Genomic DNA, 14,767 nt, shown 5'->3' with positions numbered 1-14,767 from the left:
TAGCCATCATGTGCTTGCTGGTATTTGACCTAAAGTCTTTCCAAAGAGCAGTCAGTGCTCTTAGCTGCTGAGTCATCTATCCAGACCCTTAGCCTTCCTTCTTGTTTAGTTTCTTCAGGGCCAAGAAATGCAGCAGGGATATCCAGTACATTATGGCTATTATTTATTTGTATGTGAGTACATATATGCATGTCCTTTGTGGTCTGGGATACCTCACTCAGAATGATTGTATCTAGACGTATCGATGTGCCTGCAAAATTCATGTTGTCATTGTTTTTACTGGCTAAATATAATTCCATTTTGTAAATGATCCATATATTCTGTATCCATATTTTGGTTGAGGTACATCTTAATTTTTTTCTTAGTTTCAAGCTGTTATAAATGAAACAGATATGAACTTAGTGGAGCACATACCCTTGTGGATAGATGGCTAAGAACATATCCTAAGTGTAACACTTCCTCCAGCTAAGTCTTAAATTCATAAAAGGAGTAGGCAATGTGTTTCCTAGTTGCAAGAAGGAACTTTTAATGAAACCTGCTGCAAATGTGGTTTAAGTGACGCAAAGTCCATCAACTTAGAAGTCAAACTTGAGAGGATCATTCATATGGTATGTCTTCTGAAAACTGATAGATAATAAATTTCAAGATTATGGATAATTCCTGTATGGTTTCAGTTTGGCACTATTACACCATTCTTTTGTACAGTCAGCACCCCAGGGAAGTGCATTGCAGTGAAATTATGAGGATGATGCTTGAGTTGCATTTTGCGACCACAACTTGTTGAGATAACTAAGGTATTGGTAAATATGCCATAGAAAGATGCATTCAGGGAAAGGAAGTAGCCAACATGTTAAAAGATGTGACTTTCAAGATTTTGCCTTTTGACATTTTAGACATTTGATCAGTGTAGGAGCTCCTGCAGATTGTTAGGATCACTGAAGAAAGACTGAATGAATTTACATCACACGATGAACCTTTGCCTATAGTGATCAGGGTCTGTAGTTGAATGAAACAAAAAGCTGAGAGATAGGATGATGTCCTTGTCGACCTGTCTGTCCTATCTGGCTTTCTTTGTGAAGCTTGTGGAAGATCTTCTGGTAGGAGCCATTCCAGATACCTTCCAGGATAGTGTTTATAGAATGAAAATTTTATTTTTCTCCCTTTTTTTGACTTTTCCAATAATTTATATATTCATTGTCACCCTTATCACTATCCGCATTATATGTCCCTTGCTATGGCAGAGTCCCTCCCCCAGTCTCCTCTGTTTTTCTTTGAGAGTATGTGGGGCCCCCAGGTAGCCCTAAAATTGGTGCATCAATTCTCTTGTGACTTAAGTACATCCTCTCTCACTGAGGCCAGACATGGCAGCCCAGTTAAGGAAACAGATTCAAAAGATATCCCCCGCCCCACAGCTATATGGAAAGCCCTTGCTACACTTGTTATTAGACGACCTTCTGAGCCTCTGCACTGCACATCTGCTATATATGTGCCAGGGGACTTATTCTGTCCTGTGTATGCTATTTGGTTGGTGGCTTAGTCTCTGAATGTCCCCAGGGGTGCTTGTTACTTGACTCTCTTGGTCTTCCTGTGGAGTTCCTATCCTCCTCAGGTATTTCAATCATTCCACAAACTCTTCCATAAGATTCCCCAAGGTCCATGCAAGGTTTGACTCTGGATCTGTGCAGCTTTTTCAGTCAGCTGATGGGTGGATCCTCTCAATATACAATTAATCCAGGCTTCAGTGTGGGAGCATAACAGAGTGTCATTAATAATGTCATGGATTGGTGCCTGTCCATAGGATGACACTCTCAAGTGGGGCAAATTTTCTTTGGCCATGCCCTCAGTCTCTGCTCCAGATTTTACCCAGCATTTCTTTTAGAGGGGAAACATTGTGCCCATGGTGTGTTCTGTGTTGTGGTTGAAACTGACCCTTCAGCTTTCTTCTCATGCTCCCATATATTCACGATAATCTCTTTCCTTAAATCATATAAAATACAATGGATACATTTGCTAATCAGTGATAATCTATTTTACAAGTCTAGTTGTTTTATATTTTTATATTTATTTTATTTTTTGCTTTTCTTTTCGAAAACAAATTTCGCTGTGTAGCTTTGTCTGTCCTTAAAGTAATAGAGAAACCACAAAAGACACATGTCTTGTATTTGAAATATAAGCATATTTTTGTGTGGTTTTTCTTTTTTGTTGTTGTTTTGTTTTGTTTTGTTTTTGGATTTGTTTTTTTGTTTTTTGTTTTTTGTTTTTTGTTTTTTGTTTTTTGTTTTTTGTTTTGTTTTTTTTGTTTTTTTGAGACAGGGTTTCTCTGTGTAGCCCTGGCTGTCCTGGAACTCTTTGTAGAACAGGCTGGCCTCGAACTCAGAAATCTGCCTGCCTCTGCCTCCCAGAGTGCTGGGAATACAGGTGTGCGCCACCACCGCCCGACTCCGTGGTTTTTCATCCATATCATTAGTATTGAAACTTGACTAAATGCTATAGACTAAACTTCATATTTCTGCCAGATGAATACAGATGTGCTGTGAATTTATAATTCTTTGTAAGAACTTTCATAAAGAACTTTGAGTTCAGTATCATTTTTCCCATGGTTGTTTTTTGTAGGGATTGAGGGGCTTAAAATATACATTTTAGTCTCCTAGAACACATTACAAAGGCCATGCCAGTGTCTAGGTAAATGGCATACACGTGCCTGTGCCTCTGTGATTAAAGACATGAGAAAATACACACAGATTGCCTATCATGTTTGTAGTTAGTAATTGTTCATACAATTTTTCAGATGTGTGCTCGGTATTGTGGATCTGTTTCCTCTGCATCTCCCTCTCCATTCGCATTTCTTTGGCAAGGCTGTATCCTATTCAAAGTGTTCAAAAGTGACAGAGGTATATCTTATAATTAAAGCTCCTTCTAAAATGACACAGTAATTATAAATTCTGAGTCAGAAAATAAGCAGAGCAAGCACGAGAATTATGTGAATATATCTTTGAGAAAGCATATATTTATTTTCCGGTGATGTTAGTATCATGCTTTTTGTTGTACGCTTGTATGGGATATTTAGGATGCAGTGACTTTTGATGATGTGCATGTGAAATTCACTGAGGAAGAGTGGAATTTGTTGGATCCTTCCCAGAAGAGTCTCTACAAAAAATGTGATGTTTGAAACCTACCTGAACCTCAAAGGTGTAGGTAAGACTGTTATTTTTTTTTTCAGAAGGAAACAAATGCTTGTTGGTTATTGATGATCTTCTATTATTTTAATTGTATGAAAATTGAGCTGAATAATCCAGTTTCACTGAATTTTCACTGTAACTTTCAAAGTACAGTTAAAATTCACAGTATCTTTAATTTTGCCTATTTTCCAATAGTATATCATTCATTTTCTTGTACTGTGTTTTAGGCTATAATTGGGAAGACCATCATCTTGAAGAACATTGTCAAAGTTGTAGGAAACATGAAAGGTAATTTTCATGTGCAAGCTTATACAAATTTGTCTCTGAGGAAATTTTAATATCTTATAGAATCTCCAGTTAAAAGCAAGACTATAAAACAACAGTCCTTTAAGTGTAGCTATGATTATAATATTCTTACAAAACCATGTACCTCAAGATCCAATATCTGGTTTGTGTATCCATTTTATAAATAGCTCCATTAGAGCTATGCTGTGGACCTGACATTCTGTATAGCCTCAAAGTATTTAGAAATTGTGTAATGAATAATGATAAATCTATATCCAAAACATTCTAATAAGCAATTAGTCCATAGAAAGTTTGGTGATACTCATATTCTTGTAGTAATATGGTTAAGTTTGGTGAGAGAGCATTTTATGAGTATCAAGAATGTTGTTGTGGAGAAACATTAGACTATATTGCACATGGTATGAGAAGCAAAAATTCAAACAGTGTGAATGCAATGTGTAAAACTTTCATTTATCATTCTTTTTTATTAGGTATATCGTGTGTCACAATGGATAAAAATGATGTGAGCATAGGCATATTGAAAGAGAAAACATAATTTTTTTTTGTTCTAAAACAAGAAGATACATAGTATTCTGACTTTGATAGAAATTAGGAATGTGAAAGATATTTGCAATTAGTTGGTTTTCTATTTTTACAGGGAATATCCCAAAAACTCATAGTTTAGAAAACCTTTATGGGTATTAAGAATTTGAAAATTCTTCTGTGTATACTGGTTAATAGTCAAAAGTGTTATAATTCACATGAGAAGAGAAAATATGAATACAATCAGTGTTATAAAGATCAGAGTCCAGCCGGGCAGTGGTGGCGCACGCCTGTAATCCCAGCACTTGGGAGGCAGAGGCAGGCGGATTTCTGAGTTCGAGACCAGCCTGATCTACAGAGTGAGCTCCAGGATAGCCAGAGCCATACAGAGAAACCCTGTCTCAAAAAAAAAAAAAAAGATCAGAGTTGTTCTTTCTTCAGATAGCTAAAATACATCATATAAAAAAGAGGGTGTTATAAATATGAGCCATGTTATCACCATTACAGTGGCCTTGAACTACTCATGATGAAGGAGAACACCATGAACATATAAATTGCTAAAACCTTAAGATCTGCTGCTTCTTTACCATTAGACAAATTGTAAACATAATTCATATTGATTACATGATTGATCAGAAGATATACTGGAGTGAAACCCTATGAGTGTAATATATGTGGTAAAGCCTTTACAAGATGCAGAAATCTCCAGTATCATAAAACAACACATATTGGAGAGAAACCTCATGAATGTAATCAATGTGGTAAAGCCTTTGCAAGACCCAGTCATCTCCAAAGACATAAAATGACACATACAGGAGAGAAACCTTATGAATGCGATCAATGTGGTAAAGCCTTTGCACAGCGCAGTAATTTTCAATATCATAAAAGAACACATACTGGAGAGAAACCTCAAGAATGTAATCAATGTGGTAAAGACATTAAAAGATCCAGTCATCTCCAAACACATAAAATGACACATGCAGGAGAGAAACCTTATGAATGCGATCAATGTGGTAAAGCCTTTGCACAGCACAGTCATCTCCAATATCATAAAAGAACACATACTGGAGAGAAACCTTATGAATATAATAAATGCGGTAAAGCCTTTGCAAGACCCAGTGGTCTCCAAAGACATAAAATGACACATACTGGAGAGAAACCTTATGAATGTAATCAATGTGGTAAAGCCTTTGCGAGACCCAATCATCTCTAGTATCATAAAAGAACACACAGCGGGCAGAAAACTTATTAATGTAATCAATGTGGTAAAGTGTTTTTACTAGGGATAAGTCTCCAAATTCTGTGTGCTGGAGAAAAACATAATGAAAACGATCATGAATTAAGTGGGAGTTAGGAGGGTATCATAGTAGAATATGATAGACATGGGTGCTTGGGATTATTTCCACTCTGGAGATTTTTTTTTTTGATGCTTTTGCAAGGAAGTTTGCTGCCCTTGTCTGAAGAGTTTCCTTGAGGTGAAGGTAAAGATGTTTCCATTAATTTTATTGACAAAGTAATTCACGAGAATGACCGCATAGAATTTGACATGAAAGTTTTTAACAAGCATCGAAACTAAGAAAGGAAAAAACAAAACAAAACAAAACAAAAAAACAAAAAAAAAAAAAACAAAAAAAAAAACAATGGTTCCAAATACAAGGCATCATCAGGAAGTTGAATGAAGTTTAATCTTCTGATCAAGGATATTCAATGGCATTAAAGGAATGGTTCTACTAGGACAAGATTACATTCAGCTAAACATATGGATTTGCAGTTGTATGAAAGTGAACTGTATCATGTTAGGAATTATTATTACCTGTTTATTGTTTTGATGTAGACATATGAACATACAAGTATGTGTCAAATTACCAAGGGATATATTTGGATTCTGGGTTCTGATTTTAAAATATAAACAGAAAGGCTTAGTTCAAGGCATGGTGTTACATGCTTTTTAACCCACTATTCATGAGACAGAGTCATACAGATCTTTGAGATCAAGGTAGATCTCTAAGCAAGTTCCAGGAAAGCCAAGATTAGGCAGTGATATATTTGAAATATTGAAAGCTGCTGATAATGGAATGGAAGGAGCGACGTTCCATCCCCAGTAAGCAGCAGAACTCAGCAGCTCGGTCTTAAATGGTAATAATACTGAGACAATTGATGCTGGCTAGCTAGTAATTAGAGGTGATGAAGAAGAAATCAGCATCACTGTGGTGAAAAATGACTGGTATTTTCTGAGTGACAAAAAGGTGTGTTCTAGAGATCACCAAGGTTGGACATAATGGTGCAACTGGGCTTTGAATAACCCAGGTGGTATTAAATTTGAGTTCATGAAGTTGTCATGCAGAACAGCTGAGGCTTGGCACCATTGAGCAAGCATAAGGGAGGCTATGGGTCAAGACTAGTTCTAGCAGAAGAACCCAGCATCTTGAAGATGGAAGTACCAGGGGATGAACAGCACGAACAACAGGAGTAGGAGAATGGAGTCAACCAGAGCTTAAAGTGATACAGAGGGCAGAGCTGGAAAACTGACCCAATCTCTTTGGAGGAGCAGCGAAGATCATGTGTGGATCCAGGACATTGAAACAAGAACCTGTGAAATTGAAGTTATCTTAGAGACCCCAAGTTTTTGAGATGTTAGAACTGTATGATACCTGATCAGGAATTGAATAAAACCAGTCAAAGGGAACAAATTGTGCTTCAGTGAACAAAGCAGAAAAGAGTTGGAGACCTGAAGAACACTTTGACATCAGACATGGAGATGCAGAGTTTGGAGAATGTTCTGCTGGCTTTGGTTTTCTTAAGTCCAGTATTTCCTCATGATTACCTTTATCTGTTTCTTAGGATGTTATGGTAAAGAATTTTGCTGCCTATTACCCTTGTCTGAACAGTCTTCTTGGGGTTATGGTAAAGAGGTTTACATTGATTGCATTGACAAAGGAAGTCTCAAAAATCCCCGCATAGAATTTGGCCTGACTGTTTTGATCAAGCATAGCAATCTCCCAACGCAGTAATACAAAATTTAAGGTTCAAAAAGCAAAGCATCACCAGGAAGTTGAATGATGGTAAATCTTGTATTCAAGGATATTCAAAGATAATAAAGGAATGGTTATATTAGGGCCTTATTCCATCCATCTAATCTTACAGATTTGCAGTTGTATGAAAGAGAAATGTTTCATGTTAGGAATTATTATTACCTGGTTATCGTTTTCATGTCGACATATGTTGATACAAATTTGTGTCAAAGTGAAAAGGGATGGGTTTGATTGCTATTCTGTGTTTTCAATTTAAGTTCTAAAAGGAAAAGCTTAGGTTCAGGCATTTTGTTACATGCTTTTTATTCCAGCATTCATGAGACAGAGCCATACAGATCTCTGAGATCAAGTTAGATTTCTGAGCAAGTTTCAAGACACCCAAGCTTAGGCAGTGACGTTTTGGGAGAAAAAAGCTGATGATAATGTAATAGAAGGGGCCATCCATATTCCAGCCTCAGGAAGTAGCAGAACTCAGAAGCTTTGTCCATGTGGCTTTGTCTTAGTTGTAAGAATAGAAGGAACTAATGGAACAATAGATACAAGCTAGCTGTAGCTAAGTAATTAGAGGTGATGATGAAGAAATCAGCATTTCTGAGGTTAAATCTTCTGGGTAGTGTTTTCTTAGTGGCAAAGAACATGTGTTCCACAAATTGCCCATATTTGACCTAGGTAATGTGTAAAGATTGCTTTTTTATTTGTTTTGTTTTATTAAGTATTTTTGCATTTGTGGATTTAAAGAAAATTGCTCTGTAATTCTCTTTTGTTGCTTAGTCTTTTTTGACTGGCTACTTGAGCAACCATGGGTTCACAAAATAAACCAGTTAATGTTTGTTCTGTGTTTATATTGTTAAATACTTTAAGGAGTATTCTCATTAACTCTTCTTTGGAAGTCTGGTAGAATTCTACCCTGAAACTCACGGTCCGGGGTTCCTTTTGGTGGTAGATTTGTAGTGCCTTCTCTTTTTCTAGATGTTTACGTCTAAGTTGTTTATCTTAGGGCTGGAGAGATAGTTCAGTTGATAAGAGCACTGACTGCTCTTCCAAAGGTATTGTGTTATATACCCAGATAACACATGATCACTAGCAACCATCCATAATTGGATTTAATGCCCTCTTCTGGTGTGTCTGAAGTCTGTGATAGTGTACTCATATACATTAAATAAATAGATAGATAGATAGATAGATAGATAGATGAATAGATAAATAAAGAATTACATCTTTATAAAAATTGTTTGTTATAGTTTGACTTAATTATGGTAAGTGGATGCTATCCAGGAAATTTCTCATTTCTTTTAGAATATCCAACTCAGTGGAAGACAGGTTTTTTTTTTTTTTTCAAGTCTAGGTTTTTATCATTCTCTCAATTTCTTTATTGTCTTTTATTTTTTCACCATTTTTATTTTAGATTTCAGTAATTTTGATATTCTCTATCTGTCAATAAGGGATTGCCTGTCTTTTCTAATAAAATGGTCAAAGGATCAACTCCATGTTTCATTGTTTCCTTGTTTTCCTCTCTTTCTATTTTACTGATTTCAGCCTCTCCCCAGTTGGATAATTTCTTGATGTGTACTCCATTTTATAATAGCTCATTCACTTCTTTCTGTTCGAGACTTAAATTTGTGATCTTAAATTGCCAATATGTGTGAGTTCTCCTATTTTTTAATGTAGGCATTTGTGCAATGAACTTTCTTCTAAGCACCACTTTTATTTTTCTTTGTTTTAAATAGGATTGTGCATGTTGCATATTCATATTCATTGAATTCCTGAAAATCTCTTATTTCTTCCTCTATTTCTGCTTTAACCTATTTTTCATTCAGTTGGGTGGTGTGCAGTTCCCATGAGTTTGTAAACCTTGTGTTCTCTCTTGTTTTGTTGATATGGAGCTGTAATTCTTGGTGGTTTGATGGGACACATGGTGTAGTTTCAATTTCCTTGTATGTGTAAAGACTTTCAATGTGTCTGAATATGTGGTCAGTTTATGAGTAAGTTTTGTGAGGTGGTGAACAGAAGGTATATTATCTTATATTTCAGTACAATGTTTTCAAAATATCAGCTGGATTCATGTCCTTGCTCTCAGTTAGCTGGAATATTTCTCTGTTTAGTTTTGGTCTGGAGAATGTGTCCCTTGGTAAGAGAGGGTTATTGAAATCAATGATTCTAAGTGTATGAGGTTTAATACATCATTTTGGCCTTAAAATGTTTCTTTTACATAACTTGGTGACCATGTATTTAAGGCAAATATTAAAAAAATTACGATGCCATCTATAGTAATATTTATTCCTTTGAGGAATATGTAGTCTACTTGAATTATTTTGATTATACTTTGATCAAAATCTATTTTGCTAATTTTTAAAATGGCTACACCAGCCTGGTTCTTTGTCCATTTGATTAGAATACATATTTACTCACCTTTATCTTGAAGCAATGCCTATTGTTGCTGTTGAGCTTTAATTCGTGTATGTAATAGAAGGATAGGTTTGTGTTAATATCAATTCTGTAAGCCTGTGTCTTTTCATTGGTGCACTGAGATTATGGATATGGGAATGGTTCATGAACAGGGATACTTAACTCCTGTAATTTGTTGTTGTTGTTGTTGTTGTTGTTGTTGTTGTTGTTGTTGTTGTTGTTCTTCTTCTTCTTCTTCTTCTTCTTCTTCTTCTTCTTCTTCTTCTTCTTCTTCTTCTTCTTCTTCTTCTTCTTCTTCTTCTTCGTCTTCTTGATACTGCAGGGTGTTATGGTATTGGTGTGAGTGTGTGTGGTTTTGTGTTTGTGTGTGTGTGTGTGTGTGTGTGTGTGTGTGTGTGTGTGCTTTCCCTTCTTTTGTAGGGAAACACAAGACTTTTGACTACCTGTGTATCATTAACTTCTTTGGGTTAGATTCTTCTTCGATTACTTTGTGAAGGTCTGTATTTGTAGACAGATAGTGTTCAAATTTAATTTTATCATAGACTATCTTATTTTTCATTTGTGGTAATTAAATATTTTCTACATATAATAATCTTGGCATGTGTACATTCTGCAACAGGTGTGTGCAAGCCCTTTTGGCATTAACAGACTCCAATGTGAAGTCATCTGTTATTTCAAAAGATCTTCCTTTATACGTTTTTTTTTTTTTTTTTTTTTTTTTTTTTTTTTTTTTTTTTTTTTTTTTTTGGCTTTTATACCATTGCATCATTTAGTATTTGTTCTTTGTATTGTATGTTTTGATTATTATTCAGGGAAGAGACTTCATTTTATGGTCCATTCTCTGTGGTGTTTTGATGATTCTTGTACTTTGTTAGGTACCTCACTCTTTAGGTTAGGAAAATTTTCTTGTATGATTTTGTTGTCAATACTTTCTGAGACTTTGATCTAGTGTTCTTCCTCTATTGCTAGTCTTCTAATGCTTTGATCCTACACAATGTCCTGTATTTTGTGGATATTATGTCAGGGAGTATAAGATACAACATTTATTTCCTGATGCGTCCATCCCTTCTATTTTATTTTCAATGCTTGAGATTTGTCTTCCATCTCTGTATTCTCTCACTGAACCTTACCTTTAGTTCCAATGCGCACTCCTAAATTTTTATTTCCTGTATTCCATCAGTTTGTGTTTGCTTCATTTTTTTTTTTTTTTTTTTTTTTTTTTTTTGTATTTCTTGGTCTCTAATAGTTTGTTTCCTTCAACACTTGGTTTATGATTTCTTTATTTATAGAATTTATTGGTGTCATCCACTTTTTTTGTTTCTCTTTTCCTGGGTGACTTTGAGGTATTTATTGATTCCCTCCAATTGTTTGTGTTTTCCTGGAATTCTGTAAGTGACTTAGCCATTTCCTCTTTAAGGACCTCCAGGAACTTCTTATAGTTGGCTTCAAAGCCTTTGTCTTATAATGCAGCAATGTTGGGATATTTAAGACCTTCTTTGTTAATATAAATGGACTCACAGTCATTAACCAGAGAGGGATCAATGTTGGTCCTTATTACATCATCTTTTGCCAACATCGTGGAATGGAATGGTGTTATCACTTCTCGAAATGAAAATTCGTTTTCTTGTGGATGAAATTGATACTCTGTTTGTTTCCATACAAAGAAATGTATTGTGGGGACCAGCTAAGAAACCATGATAGAAACAGAATGAATACTACCTAATCCTTTCTATCTTTATTTGTTTAGTAAGTCAATAATTAATTTCAAATGCATCACTGCTGTAATCTCTTTCTTGAGATCATTCCTCTAAAATTCCAGATAATTAAGAATTCTTTCATTTTTTCAAGTCTCCTTTTGCAGATCCTCAGTTCTCCTACAGAGCTTCAGCCCAGCGATTTCTTCACCACAGAGGGCACTGAGGCACTGGCGCTCCAGGTGGTGATTATCTCAGTGCTCACACCTTGGATCCCCTTCTCCAGTAGCTATGACTTGTCCCCCAAGCCAAGTTCAGCTAGGCTGTCAGCAGGTCTGAGTTGTTTTTCGAAGGTGATTTCATACCTCATATGTGTTTTTGCTCCTCTGAGCATTTGCTGTGCTGATAGGATTGGATTGTGACAGGCAGGCAGAGGTGGAATTACGCAGAGAGCTCTGGTTCTGGAACTTGTGCTCCTAAGGGCTGACTAAAATGCATGGTGCCCAGGTTCGAGGATGGAGATTCATTGTAGGTGCTGAGATTTTTTTTTCCTGACAGCTCAGCCTCGTGACATTTCAAAGAGCAGACTTTATTCTGTCTACCATAGGTAAATGACACCTTCAGGCCTACAAGTGTGCTAAGACTTCCCACACTGTCCCCCCTCTCACGCAATGTAATAAACTCTGTGCAAACACAAATCTCCTTGCAGTTGCTTTCCTTTCTGTTTGCCTAAGATTTTCCAGATGGCACAGACAAGTGCTCAACTGGTATTCTGTCTCAGCTGGTCATTTCATCTAGCTGTAGTTTCCCTGTTGCCTTGGGGCCATGGTCAAAGAGTACATTTGACAGATAGGGCCGACCCCGGTTGACTCATTCATACACGCCGAGTTTTAGGAGAGTCTTGGAATCCTGGCAGGGCAGGTCCATAGTTAGTCCCCCTGTCAGCTTGTCTACACTTGTAGAGGCCACAGCTCGAGTACTGACCAAGAAAGCAGCCAGTAGCTACAATGATCCATAGATCCACAGCTCTGACTCTGAGCTCCAGGTGCTGCCACTTCTTCACAACAGGTGTCGCTGTGGGGCTGCTCTTCCTCCATAGAGGAATGGCAATGGTCTGTGCACATCTTTGGAAGCTCAAGGCTCTATTAACTGCGAATTTCCTACACAAACAAGTTCTTCCTGGCTGTTGGCTTACGTGAGCTGAAATCATTTCCAACAGCGTCCGTGATTTTGTCTCTTGGTGCTTTCATTTTGTCAACCAAATCAGATTATGCCCAACAAGCTGCAATGGGACTTGATTTAAACCCAGGGTGTGCTCCCAAATACTGAAAGAACAGCCTGGTGCCAGGGATGAGTCATTCTCTCAGTGAATCCAAGATGTATTATTACCTGAGTCTTCCCACTTCTGTTGAAAGTTCAAGGTGATGTGAATTACAGAAAATATTGAATATTCAAAGGAAAACATGCTGGTCAGTATTTCTGTGCAGTGTCTATTTTTTCCTACATACACTTCCTGAGAAATGAAGTTCAGAGAGTCAAATGTAAGAAACCATTCTTTAGCCTGGTACACGGATTAGCCTACTGAGGGATTCAACTGCTAGGGAGACCAACAATAGAAGTAAGGCTTGTAAGAGGTGAAGCTCTTCCAAGACTGGAAGCACTTAAAAGACACACCCTCGAGTCCAGGGAGCTGGGTTTTCTGTGTCAGGGCCAGGACTGCCCTGAGCTTCCAACTTAGCCTGTCCGGTTTCTGCAGGTGAGTTCCCTTGTGAAGCAGAAATTTCCAAAGTAAATTGCTGAAAATAGAAAGAATCCCATGTGCAGAAGTCATAGCACAGGCCTCTAATCCCCATACTAGAGAGACAAGGCAAAGTAAATCTGAGTTCAGGGCTAGTCTAGTCTATACAGAAGGAAGAAGGGGTAAAATGGAAGTTGCAGATGGCCCCTAGATTAATTTGTAAAGGAAGCATCTGGGTAGATCACTCCTCAACCATGTTGATTAAGCAGAGTGGTTTCCCAAAGTGCTCAGGTTTACTCCCTGTGTGCTTGTTCTTTTGTGTCCCAGCACACATGAAAACCAGGATGTCAAAGTCTCATAAGGACTTAAAAAAAAAAAAAAAAAAAAACACCAGTTACTCCTGTATCCGAAGCTAGGAAAAGGTAGACTATCCTCATCTGTCTCTACTCCATCCTTCATTTTTCCCTTGGGCCATTTCTAAAAGAACACTAATCTCCAGCTTTTAACTCTTTTATTTAAGAATGAGATAAACAAACAAACACCAGATGGCTGCAAAGACACAACTGCCTTGTGTGTGCCTTTGCGGTAATAGATGAGCTGACAGAAGATCCCCTAATTTCAGGTCTTAGCAGACATCAGGGCTCCTGGACCCCAAAGAGAGTTCTGGGTGGCTTGTTCACTTCTTTTTTTCTTATGGCCAAAACCCTTTTGAAGCCATGCCCAGCATCCTAGGTTCCTGAGACTGTCAGAAGCAGGATGCTGGTCTGGGCAGTCTCCACCATCATAGGTGGCAAGTTCCAGCTCTTTCTCCTTCAGCAAGCTTGGTGAGTATTGGTCTACCTCCTCTATATCTTTGTCTTGGTTGTTGTTGTTTACATCTCCTGAAGCCACACGTGTGTTCCTCTGACTCAAAATCTGGGAGACCTCTGTGCTCTTCTTCATGGCACAATTCTATCTTTGGTAGTATCTCAGGTAGTCCACGCTCTCACATACACAAAAGGAGTATAGATCCCAGTCTGCAAACCAGCCATCCTCAGAGCAGTGGCTTGAGTCTCCACAGAAACAACATGGATCAGACATGGAACACCTTGTACTCAGGGCTGGCAAGACAGGTGCACTTGTCAGTGCATGTTCTTCAAACTCTAATGAATCTCTGTCAAAACTGGGAGAGGACTACATCATCTCCTTGGCTTTATCTATGGAACTCAGTGGCCAAGTCCTTGACCTTCTGGTTCAGAGAAGACTCTAGTTAGTGGATTGTACTCTATACTCCATGGCTTCTCCTAACCATGACACGGTCTGAAACTGGGGATTGAACCCACAATGCTAGCATCTGTTTGCATTCCCTAAGTAGGCAAGATTCTGCTCAGTCTGAGGGCAAAATCCTGTCATCCCAGAACCTAAGGGAAAGAAGCACATCTGGAACAACAGAATCAGAGGCATGTGGATCTCTGATCTCAAGGCCAGCCTGGAAGTCAGACCTACTTTCATGACAGCCAGGGCTATACAGGAATGCCTATGCTCAAAGAATAAAACAAAACAAAAAACAAAGGAGTGAAGCTGATCAATATAAGATGATACCTCTCTGGATGTTGTAATGATATTTAATAAAATAAATGAGCCAATATATTCCTCACCCACCATAACTACAGGAGAGACAACCAGCCCACTCAGGGAAGTCCTTGGAAGGGGTAGCAATCTAACCCTTTGTTAGGGTCAAGGTAGGCTATCAAGAATCTGGTCAGTACCTCAGACTTTCTAGAGCAGTCCGGGCCACTTCTTGCCTCACCTGACACTTACCAGATCTCCACAGCTGCTCCACCTTCAGAGGTGATCTCACTTTTGCCTCTGAGGCAATCTCTTCCAACTAGCTTTCTCAGCATCTCAGCT

The 14,767-nt window shown here is 37.8% G+C and overlaps 1 pseudogene; it reads right to left on the bottom strand.

Moving 5' to 3' along the window:
* Positions 1 to 13,495: 13,495 nt before the first annotated feature.
* LOC127673256 (uncharacterized) lies at positions 13,496 to 14,760 on the bottom strand (annotated as a pseudogene).
* Between the last annotated feature and the right edge of the window lie 7 nt (positions 14,761 to 14,767).

Source organism: Apodemus sylvaticus, chromosome 22 (genome assembly GCF_947179515.1).
Source record: "Apodemus sylvaticus chromosome 22, mApoSyl1.1, whole genome shotgun sequence".
Lineage (NCBI taxonomy): Eukaryota > Metazoa > Chordata > Mammalia > Rodentia > Muridae > Apodemus > Apodemus sylvaticus.
The sequence above is the reverse complement of the archived record's forward strand: the minus strand, read 5'-3'. Positions and strand labels throughout refer to the sequence as shown.